This window comes from Saccopteryx leptura, chromosome 5 (genome assembly GCF_036850995.1).
Source record: "Saccopteryx leptura isolate mSacLep1 chromosome 5, mSacLep1_pri_phased_curated, whole genome shotgun sequence".
NCBI classification, from domain to species: Eukaryota; Metazoa; Chordata; class Mammalia; order Chiroptera; family Emballonuridae; genus Saccopteryx; species Saccopteryx leptura.
Genome location: NC_089507.1, coordinates 110,359,289 through 110,377,069, shown reverse-complemented (window position 1 = coordinate 110,377,069; position 17,781 = coordinate 110,359,289). Strand labels below are relative to the sequence as shown.

The 17,781-nt window shown below is 42.7% G+C and overlaps 2 protein-coding genes and 1 pseudogene across 3 annotated transcripts in view; all 3 read right to left on the bottom strand.

Moving 5' to 3' along the window:
* The window catches only part of CREM (cAMP responsive element modulator), a 514,873-nt gene that overhangs the window by 448,304 nt on the left and 48,788 nt on the right, over positions 1-17,781 (bottom strand). The gene's annotated exons all lie outside the window — the stretch shown is intronic.
* The window catches only part of LOC136406681 (interleukin-2 receptor subunit alpha-like), a 76,192-nt gene that overhangs the window by 47,648 nt on the left and 10,763 nt on the right, over positions 1-17,781 (bottom strand). The window lies entirely within an intron of this gene.
* On the bottom strand, positions 1,506-3,141 carry LOC136405602 (14-3-3 protein epsilon-like; annotated as a pseudogene).

Below are 17,781 nucleotides of genomic sequence, written 5' to 3'. Positions count from 1 at the left end.
GAGTGCAGTAAAACTTGGGCGTTCGCAGATGGAGATAAGTAAGTACCCTGAAACTTGGAAAGTGGGGCTCCCAGTGGGGAAGTTCTACCACAGGCACAGGAGTACATTGATGTGGCCTAACCTTTCAGCTCTTATACCTTTTATGTGGGCAGTGGGAAAAGGAGACAACTATCACTTATTACTAAGCCTGAAAATCCCTAGGGCTTTGCCAGCCACTAAGAGAGCATTAAATTGAGCTCTTCTGATGTTGAAAATGTTTCACATCTTATTTCATGGGGTTTTTTTTAATTCCATGCTGTGTTTCAGTAAGAACAATACAGATTCTGTATCTGTGGCTCCAGTCAGATATCCAGCAGTACAAATTAGCTTGAAGTTACACATCCTGAACAAAAGAGGTTGAGTAAAAGAGGAGGGGCCGAGGGAGAGGAAGGAGAAGAAACAAAGATCAGAACAGGGCCCTGGCCGGTTGGCTCAGTGGTAGAGCGTCGGCCTGGCGTGCAGAGGTCCCCCGTTCGATTCCCGGCCAGGGCACACAGGAGAAGCGCCCATCTGCTTCTCCACCCCTCCCCCTCTCCTTCCTCTCTGTCTCTCTCTTCCCCTCCCGCAGCCAAGGCTCCATTGGAGCAGAGATGGCCCGGGTGCTGGGGATGGCTCCTTGGCCTCTGCCCCAGGTGCTAGAGTGACTCTGGTCACAGCAAAGCGACGCCCTGGGAAGGGGCAGAGCATCGCCCCCTGGTGGGCGTGCTGGGTGGATCCCGGTCAGGCGCATGCGGGAGTCTGTCTGACTGTCTCTCCCCGTTTCCAGCTTCAGAAAGATACAAAAAAAAAAAAAAAAGAGCAGAACAGCATGCCGCCTTCAATGTTCACCTGCTTCAGAGGGAGAGTAAAAGCAGGCAGGAATGCGCAGCCACAGATTGTTGAATTGTTACCAGCATCATGCTTTTCAGCAACATTTCAGCAGTTTGAAACACTTTTTACAGCGAAGCCATTATAACGAACTCCCCATACAACCTTTAACCACCTCAAGGTAACACTCAGTTAATTTTAAATATTGGTATAAAATTCAACTTAAGCAATTAGAAAAAGGAAAAAATGATACCACACATTCCTCTATGGTGTGATTAACGTCTCCCTTAGGTGCTTGCTTCACCTAAAAGTTTAATGGCTTTCACCTGTATCTTCCATTTCTTATGGTGACTTGACGCATCTGGCAGAAGACAATACAGTAATGCTGAAAAAGCCTCTATGCAGTCCTGTTAGTGTCGAAAAGAACCTAAAAGCTGGGACCAGTAAAATCCACAGAAATTCACTCTTGCCTTTAAGAACTTTTGAAAACCATTAAAAAAGAAGAGAAAGAAAAAAACCAACTGGGCAGGAACCTAAATTCTGAGGCCAAATGTCAAAGTCAGCTTTGGTAGTTCTCAGTGACAGTGGGGAAGTTTCCAAGATGTGGGATGGGAAGGAGAAGGGTGGTCAGAGATGTTTCTCTTGTTGGCTTTTATGTCTCACTGATTTTCATCTTCCACACCCTGCAGCACTTCTTTTTTTTTTTTTTTTCCTTTTCTGAAGTTGGAAACGGGGAGGCAGTCAGACAGACTCCTGCATGCGCCTGACTGGGATCCACCCGGCACACCCACCAGGGGGCGATGCTCTGCCCATCTTGGAGCGTCTCTCTGCCGCAATCAGAGCCATTCTAGTGCCTGAGGCAGAGGCCACAGAGCCTTCCTCAGCGCCCGGGCAAACTGCTCCAATGGAGCCTTGGCTGCGGGAGGGGAAGAGAGAGACAGAGAGGAAAGAGAGGGGGAGGGGTGGAGAAGCAGATGGGCGCTTCTCCTGTGTGCCCTGGCCGGGAATCGAACCCGGGACTCCTGCACACCAAGCTGACACTCTACCACTGAGCCAACCGGCCAGGGCCTGCAGCACTTCTTTATTTGCTTCACCATCACCCTGCATGTCTGAGGTCTCTAGTGTCAGATTATCACCTAACAACTGCATAAGTGTAGAGTCCCTATAACTTTCTTCACTAAGTGTATCCAGTTCTGCAATTGGATCCTCAGAAGCTGCTTTTGCCAACCTACAGGCATGGTCAGGAGAATTAAGATTTTCATAGAATGTGGAACAATTGAGAGTAAGACCTAAGCGAATGGGATGCGTTGGCGGAAGTTGTGTCATCGCAATATCCTTATAATCCACTAAGCTCTTCTCTGCAGCCTCCTTCCTGTCATTCCTTGTGGCAAATTCAGTCAGACACCTGTGGTAGTCTTGTTTCATTTTCTAATGGAAAACCCTGGACTTGCCAGTGTTAGCTACTGGAATGAGGTGTTTGTCCAGTACATCCAGAATATCACAACAGATTAACTTTGGATCTGTCACAACCATTGGCCGATATTCCCAAATCATCTTTAGTTTATCTTTTCCTCCCTTGTTTTCTTTGTTCAATGCTGCTGGTTATTCTCCAGGAAGCTCTTCTAGCTGCAACCACATTTTTATACGTAACAGGTAGGTGGTTTCTTTCCTCAACTGTCAACTCCACATCCATCCCTGCTACTTCCATCACTGATTCCACCATTTCCTTGTATAACTCAGCCTGCTGGGCCCGCTTTGCCTGGTACACCAGATCCCCCCAATCGTCCAGAGTGGCAGCGGGTCCAGCATCTGTGCCTCCTGTGGCAGCAGATAGTGTCCTGACTCACTCAGTCCCTGGTTTCTCTATGAGTAAATTTTTATTTATTTATTTAGTGACAGAGACAGAGAGAGGGACAGTGAGAGGGACAGATAGGAACAGACAGACAGGAAGGGAGAGAGATGAGAAGCATCAATTCTTTGTTGCAGCACCTTAGTTGTTCATTCATTGCTTTCTCATATGTGCCTTGACTACAGCAGATCGAGTGACCCCTTACTCAAGCCAATGACTTAGGGGTTTCAAACCTGGGTCCTCTGTGTCCTAGGGGCCATTGTTTGCTCTATCCACTGCACCACCACCTGGTCAGGCCTCTATGAATAAATTTGAAAGACACAGGCTCGTGCTCCACTCCCTTCTCACATCCCACTTTCATCACTGTCTCTGAAACACTGTCACGGGCATGTCTTACCACATTATGGATTTGTTGCCTCTTACTCACCTGAAGTATAACACTTCATGGGTGCTTCTGGCTTCTTCGGTGAGTCTAGTAAAATAACTGATAGCCACCTTCCTCTGGCTTGTGTCACCAAACAGGTTTGGGGAGAAAGGTGAGTGAGCATAAGGGACTTCAGACCCTCCTCTCTTTTCACTGTTATTTTATTTTCTGCTTTCCTTCCATTGGGTTGCTGGATATTCAACTTCTCCATCTCATTCGCCATGCCCTAGCTAAGTCAGGAAAGATTAGGCATTTGTAGGATAGACAGCAATAGATTTAGGGATTCAAACCAGCTTTTTGGACTCCCAGGCATCTGCTCTCACCTTTCAAGTATTAGAACATGTCATCAACCCCTGTTGAGTAAACAAGTGTGTTTAGGTTTGCTCACATGTATTTTGCATTGGTGCAGGGCAGCACCACGTGTGTGTGGTCTGTAAAAGGCTGTGAGTGCTTGCCCTCAGGGCGGCAGATTGCAAATTGTGAATTGCCTTCCTGCTTGAGAGGGGCCATTGTTTGCTATTATTTGCTGGAGAAGGGTTGCCCCCCCCCTCCAGCCTGTTTTGCTGGGGAGTCTAGAGAAAGATGGCATGCTGAGGGGCATGGGAGCCCTGAGATTTCTGCCTGGCCTGTTTGGCTGGGGAGTGCTGAGGCTGGTGGGGTCTGTGAGTCTAAGGAAGTCCGGAGAGAGAAAGGGAAGCCGTCTTCCCAGCCTGTTTGCTCATCTGCCACTAGGAGACTTGAATAAACGGGATGGCCCTCCCATTTTCTTGCTCCACTGTTCCTTTACCATCTGCCTGAATGCAGTGTGAACCTGCATGGCCACGGCATCAGCCACTGGCCTTAGAACCACCATTATTATCCCCAGAGAAACAAATGTGCAGCTTCTATTGCTTGAGTCTCAAATAAAATATGAAAAATGTGGTGAAATGAAGTACTCTCTTTTCTACCTGTAAGTTGCCACATCACACAGTAAGAAGAATAGTGGCAAGAGATCCAGGGGTTCTTAATTAGATGTCGAATCCTGACACCCCTTTAATTTGTTTGCCAGTTCCCTCTATATAAAGCTACCCCTTTATATTGTTTTTATCTTTTTTTTTAAAGGAGTAAATCTAAAATGAGTTTTGTGCTGAGATATTTTTGTGTCCCTTGAGTTAACTAGAAATATCAATACTTGGAGATTATTTGATTTGGAAGAGTGATCTCTAATTTGGATTCTCTCCAACCAGTAGGACTTATGCCGAAGTTTCTTTACAGCTGTGCTTCTCAAACTTTAATATGCACACAAGTCCCTTTGTGGGGAGGGGGGCTTCTTAAATACTCATTTGGATTCAATAAGTGAGTGTGGAGGCTAAGACAATGTTTGAAGAGCTTCCACGTGCTGCTGGTGCTACAACCACACCCTCAGAGTAGCAATGGTTGTGCAGCCTCCCTCTCTAGCTGCCCTCTTCCTAAGCTGTCTCTGTCTCCCCAGGAGACAGTGAGCAGGGGCCCTCAGGTGCTATGCAACCTGCTTACACAGCATTTTGTTCCCAGACACTATCCTCAGTATCTACAAGGGCGCAGTGAAAATTTAATTGGCTGGAGGAAAGATGGGTGGGTGAAAAATGGTTGTGGGCTAGGTGGTATATTTTTGTCTGATGTTGTTTAAAATGAGAAAGAACTCATCTGGCCCTGTGGCCCATATGAGCAACATGAAAGATAAACAAAAGGAAGGGGCTTCAAAAGGATGTGGACAGAGTCTGAGATGTTTCTTTGCTCTGAGGGTGAATCAAGGTCAAGTTGTGTTTACTCAGAGCCCAGCCAGCACTCTTCCCAAAACTGAGTAAATGGCTTCATCTTTGTGCCTTTCCTCTTCTCCATCTATATCTCCACACATGTGGGATGAACATCAGAAAAACTCATTAAGCATAGAAACTTCTAGATGATGATTTACTAAGCTTTATACAAGGAATATAGAAGTACACCAAGAGCTTGTGGCATCTGATAAAGAAATGATCTGGTTTTTGACCTAAAGCCATTCATCTTCTATGCTAGATCTAAGAAGAACCACAATATACCTAATGTGAAAGATAATATCCAACTTTCTTAGGAAACCCAACCAGCAGAAACGAAGTGTTTCTGGTGCAAAATACCATAGTACATGTTGAATATAACTTTGAGATCTGGGAGAAACCCAGATCATTTGGGTCAACCTCCATATTTTGTGGATGAGGAAACTGAGGCTGTGTGTCATTCCTTGAGTTGTGGCAACCCTGATTCCCAGTTCAGTACTTTCTTATCATGTACAATCATAATCTTCAGGGAATGAGTGTGCTTTTTACCCAGCTGTGGCAAGTTCTCTCTATCTGAGAAGTAGAGCTATCTCTAAACTATCTGGGTCACTGGAAAGTGTTTGTGAAATGTTGTGGTTTAATTCAGATCACTATCTTTAAAGAAGTCAAAAAGTTCAGGTCCTTCAATTGGGGACATTTATGTAATAGTAACTATGATATCTGAGCCCTACCTGTGTGCCGCTACTTTGTCTAGATCGCCTTTAAGTTCCCTACACCCCTGAAAGGTAGATATTGTCGTCCTAACTTCACATAGCAGGAAATTGAAGTTCAGAGAGAGGTGGTGGGACAAGAATCACAGGAAAGCCTACTATTGTTGCCCTCTTTTCTGCCTTTTAAATTTTTTTACGTTTTCTTTCAGGAAATCCTTTCAAGTAGCAAACGTAAATGTGTAAGAAAGAAAAAAGGCTGAAGAGGACAGAAGTGTGTACAGAAGATTTGTATTGACTTTAGGAAACCATAAAAGCTCAGAGGGTGATGTCATTGGCTTTGTGCAAGAGTGAAATTCCCTGATCCCCTAGTTTTTGTGAGCAGTGTATTATAATTATTTCTGCCATATTTCAAATGAGACATTGGAGTACCAGGAGGTTTGATAAATTGCCTGAGGTAATCTCTAGCGAGGTCACACAGCTAGAGGACCCACCATACTGGGGCTGGGAGTCTTGTCAAGGCTTCTGAGCCCATGCTATTAGCAATGCTGCCATGCTATCTCTCTCGGATCTGTATGTCTAGCCGTGAGCTCTAGTCTGGACATATTCTGTGCCCTTCTGCCTTTCCACTCAGCTATCCTTCGGGACTGCAACTTTGTTCATAACTTTGTTCTTAGGTAAATATACTATTTCTTCTACTTAACATTGCCATTGAGGTTTTAGCCAATGCGATCAGATAAAATAATGTAGAGGCATAAATTTGGAAATAAAAGAAATAAAATTATCTCTGTAAATTATAAGTATCTAGTAAACCCAAAAAAATCAATGATGAAAGTAATAAAATAATTTTGAAAGATAGCAATCCATAGTGATACTAAAAAATCATGGGGTGGGAAAGGAAGGGGAGAAAACCCTCTTTTACAAGATAATTCCAGCTAAGGAATGCAGAAAGATGGCTCTTAGTAGATTACTTTTTCTTTTTTAAGAGTGTATTTATTGATTTTAGAGAGAGAGGAAAGTGAGAGAAAAGTGGTGGAGAAGGAGAAGGAAGCATCAGCTCATAGTTGTTGCTTCTTGTATGTGCCTTGACCAGCAAGCCTGGGTTTCAAACCAGCAACCTGAGCATTTCAGGTCAATGCTTTACCCACTGAACCACCACAGGTCAGGCTCGCAGTGGAATTAAATGCAGAAAGATCAGTGGTGGGATTCAGCCCATTCACACTGGATCGGCAGAACTGATAGTTAATTTTTTGGTTGAGTTTGGTAAACCAGTTGTTAAAATGGCACTTGTAATCAGGGTTCTCTCTAAGGCGGGCACCTGGGAAATCACAAGTTTACATTCCTTACTGTTTTTTAATGTTCATCTGCGCAACAGCATATTCTAAGCATCTATAGTGATGTTCATTCCATCCGTAGATGGGAAAGATTTGATGGAACCATGCTTATAATATTTATTTATTCATTTCATAAAACTCATTATACCTTTGATGAAACACTACATTTTAATTCCCTCGCATTTTTTACTTCAATAAACAAATATATAACTTAAAGTGAAAAAGTGCCACACAACTGGGGGTGACAGGCTGTCATTTGTTTCAGCTTTGTGTTATGCAATAGGAAAATATCTTAAAAGATTTATTATTTTTTGTCAGGTATTTTTCAATATTTTTCATTAATATTTTAAAACTCTTTCATATAATCTAGTTTTATATACCTCTTTTATTGTTCTTATTTTAGTATTAAATGCATGAAACAATAAACTACCTTTTGGTGTATCTTTTTTTATACCTAAAACAGTCATTAGGGCAGAGAACCAGTTGTTAAATTATTTGAATCCCATCACTGAGAAAGATAGATCTCAGGGGAATTAAGTTGAGTGAAAAAAGCCAATTTCAAAGGTTACATATTATATAACTCCATCTGTACCTGTATAGCATTCTTAAAATGACAAATTATGGAAATGGAGAATATTTTAGTGGTTGTCAGGGATTAGGAAGGAAGGAAGTGGGTGGCTGTGGCTACAATGGGGTAGCAGGAGGGATCCTTATGATGGGGACCATTGTGTATCTTAACTGGGGTGGTGGTCATGTGAATCCACACACATGATAAAGTTGCATAGAACTAAATATACACACACATTATTGAGTTTATATAAAGTTGGTACAATCTGAATTGATTGATAGATTGTATCAATGTCAATTTCTGGATTGTCATATTATGCTATAGTTGTAGGGAAAACTGAATGAAGACTATATTGGATCTCTGTTATTATTTACTACTGCATATGGATCTACAATTATCTTAAAGTTAAATGTTAAAAACAAATACACAAATAATCCTCTGATCCTCTTCTTGGACTTGTTTCTCTTAATGACCCTCATATTTCTATCATGTGGGTCTCCCAAGCTTGACCTTTCTGCATCCTTTTTAAATTCCACCTCTCCTTTACCCCCATATTATATCATTCCCAAGAGTCATTTTCACCTGCACAATACTCTTGTTCACATCTCCTCTCATCTCAACTTTCACCACCTCCTAACTGCTCACCTGCCATAACAATAGCATCTTATTATTTTCTCTCTGCCTTCCATTTTTCCATCCCTCCAATGTCTTTAAAATGTTATCAAATCAAGCATCCAAAAGCACAGAACTGACTGTACTAGTAGCATAATACATGGCCTAGAGATGAAGTTTCATGTGTTTTCCACCTGTGTGATTCATCTCTGGTTATAAAAACAAGCCTCCTTTCCTTTTCTTTTGATCCAGGAAGTGGGTTTGTCTAACACGGACTAAGTTTTTGTTGGAAGAGATTGACTGCACTTTGTTACTTTACTTTGGCGATTGAGCTTGCCAATCAAAGAGCAGATGGCAGATTCCTCAGAATCATTAACCAGCATATGACCATAGGAGCATTTTAGGCACCCCAAGTCATTGCCTTTGGCCATGGGTCTTCTGACATGGTGCCCCCTTGACGGGGAATCCTGCCCATGTCTGTGAGCCAGACAAGGAGAAAGGTTGCTCTTGACTGTACCATGTTTGAAGGATGAATAGGGGTTCCCTGGCAGTTTCAGCAGAATAGGTCACCTGGCAGAAGGAATGGTGTGTTCAGGGAACTATAAGTAGAATGTTTTGCTGGAGTGTGAATTGCAAGATTATGAATGACAGAAACATATCAGTGGAAATAATGAAAGCAAAAGGATCTTGAAATCCATAAAATGCCCCATAAATCCTATTTGGTGCCTTTTTAACCCCTCAAGCAGTGCTGGTTTTAGGACAAAATAAAATATGTAGTATTACTTTATGAGTTGGAAAAATTATTTAAAATGTTCATTACTTAAAGCTTGATTGTGTCAGAGCAAGGAAATGGAGTTTCTTTTGAATTCATCTTCTAAGAACTATTTATGAGAACTCTATATCAGTTTTCTTTATCACACCTATATTCACATGAATGGTTTGTAATGAATTTTAATTCTATTAAAATATGGTCAATTTCCTGATCACTGCCAACCAGGCCGTCATGGCTTCATTTGAATACTTCTAGTTCCTTTTGGTTGTTATTGGTTATTCACATCACCTATTATTTATTTAAACTATTTCATCAACACCAGCAGCAGTAGGCACTGAACAAATGGTTGGGAATATTGGCAGAGGTAATACTGTTCATTCATTCATTCAAACAAATCTTTTTGTTCAGCAAGGACAAATGCCGAGGGAAATGTTGCACAATCTAAGTTTGGTGTCGCAGGGCTGGGTCCTGGGGCAACAGGGTCAAGGGAAGTTACTGTCATCAAAAAAAGGTGCCTGGTTCCCTGGGGAAATGAGAGGGGAGGCTGTGTGCCCAGAAGGAGGAGATCTTGTGCAATTGGGCACATTCTGCGGTAATTAGTATCAATCATCTCTATGATATCTGACCCCACAGTTCCTGAGGCCTGTCTGGGCTTAGCGGATCAAATAGTCAGAGTTTCCACTAAAAATGAGTGACTCACAGGGTAAGACCCTTCTGGAAAACAACTTGTGCCTTACTCAACACTTGTTACCAAGAATTACAGGGGAGTGGGAGTGGGAATCCAGTTATTTTCTCTTTACCTTAGAAGGAAAAAAGAAGACAGGCAACCAAAAATATTCCTCCCAGCAGTTGTCTCTAAATTGAAATTGTCATGTTTGGGGATCTCAGAGGCTGCTGCAAGTGAAATATTGGAACTGGTTATTTTATGTCTCTGTTAGGCTTCTCAGTTGATAACAAGCTTCCTTACGTGAAAGGGTTAACCACAAGTTCACCACAGAATGTCAACTGATGAAAATTAAAGGGTTATCAGATAAGAAAAACAAGGGGGTAGAAATACACTTTTGTTCTTTCTCTGAACTCTAACAGCAGTTTTCTTTCAAATCTTTGAAACCGATTTCTTGGGACAGAATAATATTTTTAGTAGAAATATGTTACATGGGTGAATCTCACCGACAGTCTCCTGCAAGGAGAATTTACTGCAAAATTAGACCACAGAGCTAAGGATATTTTCAACTGGATGGCTATAGACTTTCCCCTCAGATTTTAAAGAATACCAGATAGATAAGTATGATGCCAGATAGATATGTAAGACCAGAGGGAAACAAAGAAAAGAAGGACAAAAGAGAAAAGGCATGTGAAGCAATGGAGACTTCAGCAACAAAGTGCTTCTCCTCAGAACCATAGCCCAGTCTGGGTGGGAGGCAAGGGCCAGCCATGTTGTCACAGGCCATAACTGTGTCCAGCACACCAAATCCACATGTACAAAACATGGGATGACCCTAGATCAAATGTTGCCATCACCCACCCCTCCTTGCCACCTCCACACCCATCTCCCAGAAGTGATGCTTGGACCCCTCACTCTGAGATACTCCCGCTCTGAAGAATTGCACTCAGTTGTAAATAAGACACAAGTGTATGTACTGTTTAGACTGAATGTTTGTACTATCACCCAGCCCTCCAATTTTGTAAGTCAAATCCCTACTGTCCAATATAATGGTATTAGAAGGTGGGGCCTTTAGGACAAGATGAGGTCATGAGGATAAAGCCTCATGAATGGGATTCATGCCCTCCTAAGGGTCCCAAGAGAGCCGGCTTCTTCTCTCTGCTGTCTGCCATGTGGGGACACAGTGAGAAAGTGGCTGTCTCTGACCCTGAGGCAGATCTTCACCAGACACCCCCCCACACACACAATGTTGGACCCCTGACTTCAGACTTCCAGTGGGATGATGGGGTGGGCAACACAAGGTAGGGAGGAGGTATTGTTAAGATTGTCTAAACTGATATAAAAAATCCTCTCTAGTTCTCCAGGGACCAGACTCAGAAAAGCCAACTTAACTTAAAGGTTTTTTGTCAAGTTCAGTCTGTAGACTCAGAGTGGGCCACCCTCCCTCAGCCAGTTCTGAAGGAAACAGCCTTCATGTTCCCCAGCACTCCCTATAAAGTATTGGGAGTCCTTTCTCAATCCATCCCCACTTTACATATGTTCTCAGTTAGTACACGAAACCATGGGTTCTGATCTTTTCAGTAAGCGGGCGCCGTTCTCTACAACACTTCAGAGTTAGTGTGACACAGGCAGTGATCCTGCAATGGGCTTTAATATTGGGCTTTTATAGAATTTAAATCCTTGCCTGACCTGTGGTGGCGCAGTGGATATAAAGCATCGACCTGGAAATGCTGAGGTCACCAGTTCGAAACCCTGGGCTTGCCCGGTCAAGGCACATATGGGAGTTGATGCTTCCTGCTCCTCCCCCCCTTCTCTCTCTTTCCTTTCTAAAAAATGAATAAATAAATAAAAAAATTAAATAAAAAAAAAGAATTTAAATCCAAGGTGGCTGCATTTTCTAAGGACATAGGAACCTAAGATCTTTTACCATGATTCGCTGGGAATTGTTTCTTGCTAAAAAGTAACAAAGAGAACACATCAAGGATGTGATAATTAATGTGTGAACTAGATATATTTCCTTCCTTGCTGTTAAACCAATAGCTTCAGTCCTGCTTATGAATGGACCCCAGACAAGTAGGGGAGCTTGCCACAGCCACGGGAGGTCAAATGAGGTAGTCAGCATGATGTTGAAGAGATGTTATTTTTCACTCCACTATAGGGCAAATATTTATTAAGCCATAGAATGTCAGGACTGAAAGAGGGCTTAAGAACCCCCTCTCTCAATCTACTTCATTGCATAAGAGGGCACACTTTGTCCAAGGTATCTCAGAGTTACTGCATGCCAGGAACTATTCTAGGCACTTTACACGTATTGATTCCTCTAATCCTCTCAGTCACCTATGAAGTAAGCTGTTATAAATATTAATGATAAATAACACAATTATGTTATTATAATATAAATATATGATATATTATATAAAATACTACAGTATAACTAATATAAGTATAAATAAGAATCATTGAATAATGAATTAATTATTAGATGAGTGGTTCTTATCATCTGCATTTTATAGATGATGAAAGTGAGGCACCCATAGACCTTCCCAGAGTCACACAGCCAGTTGGTGGCAAAGGCAGCGTTTGGGCCTGGAAGCCTAACAGCAGTACATGTTCATACCTTTTCTTCTTTTGTGTTGTGGCCACATCTGTTTCTGTGGTCACTGTAGCCACTGACCTCCCACTGCCCGTGTCCTGCATCTGTTCTGCATGGTGGGAATGCTATCATAGACCTTCACGGCAGGGGGAGAGGGGGCAGCGATGAGAGAGATCATGGAGACAGGTTGCTAATGTTCAGAGATTGTAAGGGCTGGAATCTCCAGGGATTGAGGCTTGACTGAGTACATGGGACCAGTGAAAAGACAGAAACAAGGAGTTTGACCAGGTTTCCAGGGCAGTTAGGTATATGATGGTGCTGTCATTGAAATAGGAAATAGGAGAGAAAGAATAGGGCTGGGGGAACAATTCTGGATGTATTGAGTTTGATAAGCCTGTGAGATATCCAAGTGGAAGTACACTGCATGTTTGGCTATGCTGATTAGAAGTCCAGCACGTGATGTTTATTGAACATCTTCGACATCCTGGTTATGTCAAGCAGGTTGTTTTACATTGTTATATTCATCCAGTGTAAGAGGGTGGTATTCCTATTCTATATCCACAGTAATTGAAGCCCAGGGATGTTTAAGGAACCTGCCTACCACCCACTTTCACCTAAGCTAACAGCCTAACTTGGCACCTTTGGGGTCTGCCACTCCCTGCCCCCCTCCCCTCTGCCACTAATCATTTGCAATGAAGCCAGTGCCAATTCTTTAAAGTCCAGATCATGTCCTTCCCTTGCCTAAGAGATCTGTGGTACTGTTTCTCTCAGCTTAATAGTCCGCACCCTTGTACTTGGCAAGGCTTCGGGATATATTGAATAGTTCACACCCAGCCTCAGAAGTCTCCCCCTGTGCGTGCACCCGAATGCTCTGGCCTGGTAGAACTATGTGCAGCTCTTGGAACTCACCATGCCTTTAGTCTTTGATCTCATGTTGCCCTCAAGACTTCGTTCCTTCCTCTTTGACTCCTGTGTGTCCTGCAGGCCTCCCTCACTGTAGTTTTTCCCTAAGAAGCCTCTAGACCAGGGGTAATCAACCATTTTATATCTACCACCCACTTTTGTATCTCTGTTAGTAGTAAAATTTTCTAACTGCCCACCGGTTCCACAGTAATGGTGATTTATAAAGTAGGGAAGTAACTTTACTTTATAAAATTTATAAAGCAAAGTTACAGCAAGTTAAAGCATATAATAATAATTACTTACCAAGTACTTTATGTCGGATTTTTGCTAAGTTTGGCAGAATAAATCTTTATAAAACAACTTACTACCGCCCACCATGAAAGCTGGAACGCCCACTAGTGGGCGGTAGGGACCAGGTTGACTACCACTGCTCTAGACCCTTCTCAGCCTTGGTTTCATGGCATTCCTTTGCACTCCCAAACTACCCACCCTTTCTTTAGGCAGTGCCTATCACACTGTATCCATCAGATCCCGCCACCATGCTAGTGCCTGCAGAAAATGGTGCTCAACCATTGCTTTAAAGCAAGGGTCCCCAAACTTTTTACACAGGGGGCCAGTTCACTGTCTCTCAGACCATTGGAGGGCCAGACTATAAAAAAAACTATGAACAAATTCCTATGCACACTGCACATATCTTATTTTAAAGTAAAAAAACAAAACAGGAACAAATACAATATTTAAAATAAAGAACAAGTAAATTTAAATCAACAAACTGACCAATATTTCAATGGGAACTATGCTCCTCTCACTGACCACCAATGAAAGAGGTACCCTTCCAGAAGTGCCGCAGGGGCCGGATAAATGGCCTCAGGGGGCCGCATGTGGCCCGCGGGCCGTAGTTTGGGGACCCCTGCTTTAAAGGAAAGTAGTCTTGCAAGTTCAAGCTGGGATCTGAATTCAAACCTGTGGATTTCCTAATTCATGAGCCTTTTCTGCTCTCCCAAGATGTTTTCCATTTGGGCTGAATTCTAAATAGACAGCTGAGATGTGAAAGATTATTTCAGCAAGGGGGAAAGTAAGGATGCCCTAGGGCAGTGGTCGGCAAACCTCGGCTCATGAGCCACATGCATGCAGCTCTTTGGCCCCTTGAGTTTTTAGCAAAGGCCAGCTTAGGAGTAACCTAATTAAGTTAATAACAATGTACCTACCTATAGAGTTTAAGTTTGAAAAATTTGGCTCTCAAAAGAAATTTCAATCGTTGTACTGTTGATATTTGACTCTGTTGACTAATGAGTTTGCCGACCACTGCCCTAGGGGTCAAGGTTTGATGTCACAGGTGAAGGAGTTGCGTTTGCAGAATAGGAGGAGAGCAGCTGGCTGGGGCTCATGGAGCTGGGGTGCCCTCTGTGCAGAGGATATGTAGACATCCAGGTAAGAATTATTAGTTTCCAGGCAGAGGAGATGTGTCCCATAGGCAGCAGCAAGTGATTTGGGCTGTTTGTTCAGTGAAAAGTCATCATGTAGTTTAGATTTGTTTTCAAGGGAGATTAATTTGCATAAGAAGCCATGGGAAGTAACAACACCTGTAGCTTGCTTTCCTTGTACAAGGATGGTACAGAAAGCCTAGTTCCACTGCTTTCTTGGGCCTCACAACCTCAGTTTCCTCATCTGTAAAACGAGAATGATAATAATGGCACACATCTCATAGGGTTGTTATGAGGATTTCATGAGGTAATAGATGCGGAGTGTGCACCTCAGTGCCTGGCTAGTCCACAGAAAGGCTCTGGAGCTGCAATTACCATCACATAGGAGGAGGAAGGCAGGATGCTTAGGTGGTCTGGCCCACTCTGACTCAAGTTCCTCCTGCACCAGCCTATGGCAACCTCAGACCAGAGGAGCGAAAGTCAAGAACCCCTGGGAAAGGGAAAGTGAAAGTCATAGCCCAATAAGCAAAATGCAGTGAAAGCCAAGAGTGAAATAAATGACAAAATGATTTAAGACTGAGAATTGAAATGCTAACCCTTTATAGTCTCTGGCTCTTTTGGGTATTAGCAGAATGTCGAAGGAAACTGTCCTTTTATTTTCAGATGTTTTTTTTTCTACTTGTTTGTTTTGCTTTCCACTTAAAATCAGAAGTTTTCTTTTTACAAAGGTCCTTTTATTCTAAATCAGGCTCTAAACAGAGGTGTCACTACCACAGGGACCGGAAACAAATACCACACAGCTGGGTTTGAAGACTTCGCCTGGTTTCAACAGTAGGGGAAGCCGAGACAGCCCTGGCCACAGCCAGGTAAGATGTGAGATATGCAACCCCGGGTAGAGTCATCACCCTCCAAAACTCCCGGGAAACTCACAGAGCTCTGAGACAGGAAGAGGCTGACGTCAGCTTATGTTTGGGGGACTTCAAGCAAAACTCTTAGAAATGATATTTTTGCCTTTTCCTTGGTATCATAATAACTGATCTTTCGATGAGGAGATGAGCCAATTTGCTCCAAAGGGCTCATTACATGAAATATAAAAAACTTTCTTTTGGCTTTGCCTGTTTGCTCAGTGGTTAGAGCGTCAGCCTGGCATATGGACATCCAGGTTTGATCCCTGGACAGGGCACACAAGAGAAGCTACCATCTGTTTCTCTTCTCCTCCCTCTCCCCCTTCTCTCTCTCTCTTCCCTTCTCGCAGCCAGTGGCTCAATTGGTTTGAGTGTTGGACTCAGGCGCTGTATATAGCTTGGATCATCTGAGCATTGGCCCCAGACAGGGGTTGCTGGTTGGATCCTGGTTGGGGCACATGCAGGAATCTGTATCACTGTCTTTCCTCCTCTCACTTAAAAAACAAAACAAGACAAAACAAAAACTGCTTTATTTTAAAAAGAAATGCTTTTAAGTGCATAATAACACAAATCGAACTGATTAAGTTTCTTTGAAGAGGAATGTCCTTTCTGGATGATTAGGGTGAGGGAATGTTCACACACAGCTGGGAAGGCAGCAGTTGGTCAAGCATCATCAATGAATGGGACATCTAAAACACTTCGGGGCTTTGGGGAGAAATCAAACTGTTTGATTTTAAAGGACTATAAATACTACTACCCAAAATGTTCCCATTTTCCTATAAAGGAATTTCTTGAGCAAAAGAAAGCTCTGTACATCCTCTGTCTATAGTGTTCCAAATTCAAAATTAGTGGTGTTTGATTTTAATCATTTTTTTCATTAATAAGGACCAAACAATGCTCTCAGCTTCCTTTTTGTCCCAAATGTTAGTGTAAACATAAGGCTGTTATCAACTTAAGATGTTGGGACTTGCACTAAAAATGAACATCTATCTGCGTGTTCCATCACTCTTTCCTTACACTTTACCTTAGAGCCTGTGTTGTAATGATCTGTACAGTGCATTTCTCCTCTGCTGCCTGGTAAGCTCCTGAGGACCAAAGACTAGGTTACATCCATCTCTTACCCTGCATCTGGTACATATTAGTTGTTCAATACATACTTGCTGAATGGATGAATAAACAAAGAAATGGACAAATAACTGGAAGTCCAGACATAGCAAGCTTGTCCCCAGCCACACTATGGCTTCCCTCTCCCACCTGCCCCACCCATTCTAACTGTTGACTCTACCTTGGCAGCAACATGTTCACTCTGAGAACCTTCACAGCAGAGAAAACTCCATGTTGCCTTAAAGCAGGGGTCGGGAACCTTTTTGGATGAGAAAGCCATGAACGCCACATATTTTAAAATGTAATTCTGTGAGACCAATACAATATGTTTAACATTAAATACAAGTACATGTGTGCATTTTATGTAAGACCAACACTTTTAAAGTACAATAAGTCTCTGAATTCTTTTTAATAACGTTGTTATGCTGTTGCTAACCAATGATGAATAAAGTACTTCTTACCATTACTGTGACTTCTGGTGCTGCATGGTTTTGTTGATGGCTTTGTAGTCTGGTTGATATGTGGTGAGGTTAAGCTTCATGCAGGCATTGAGACTTCCATCCATTAAACGTGATCGTAGGTTGGTCTTAACATTCTTTAGATGTGAGAAAGACTGCTCACATGCATACATAGAGCCAAACATTGTCAATACAGCAATACTCACATGCCGCAGTGTGTGGTATGTGACGGGAAGCGCATTCCAAGTTTTGACAATCAGCTGGTCCGCGGGTTGAAGTTTTTTCATTTCTCCTCACTTGTGTTTGCTCGCCAACTCTGCTTGCTGTCATGCAAGTCTTTCCAAATCTTCATTCAGTGACTTGAACTTATTCACCCACATGTCTGAGGCCTTCGGGTCAGCAGCTTGTAGCTCAAAATCTCTGACGGAGACACCGGAGATGTAACCCAGGTCGGTGCTGTCCACTGCACACTCGTGTGGATGGGTGATGAACTTAAAAAGACAAGTGCACTCACGAAATTCTCCAAAGCACTCTTTGAATGACTGCAAAAGATTAGATGTGAAGCCCGCTAGCTGCTGGAGATCAAGATGTTGAGCAGGCTCACTTACTGTGCATGCATCTTTAAACTCTCCCAGTTTTTCAAAATGTAGTAAACGACCTGTTTCAATGTCTGCGATGAAGAGCTCCAGCTTGTTTTCAAATGCAAACACTGTTTGTTGAAGGGATAAGACTGTATTTCCAATGCCTTGCATTTTCACATTGAGCTGGTTCAGATGTTCAGTCATGTCCATGAGATAGTAGAACTTCAGGAGCCACTCAGTGTTAGCTAACTCAGGATGCTTGACG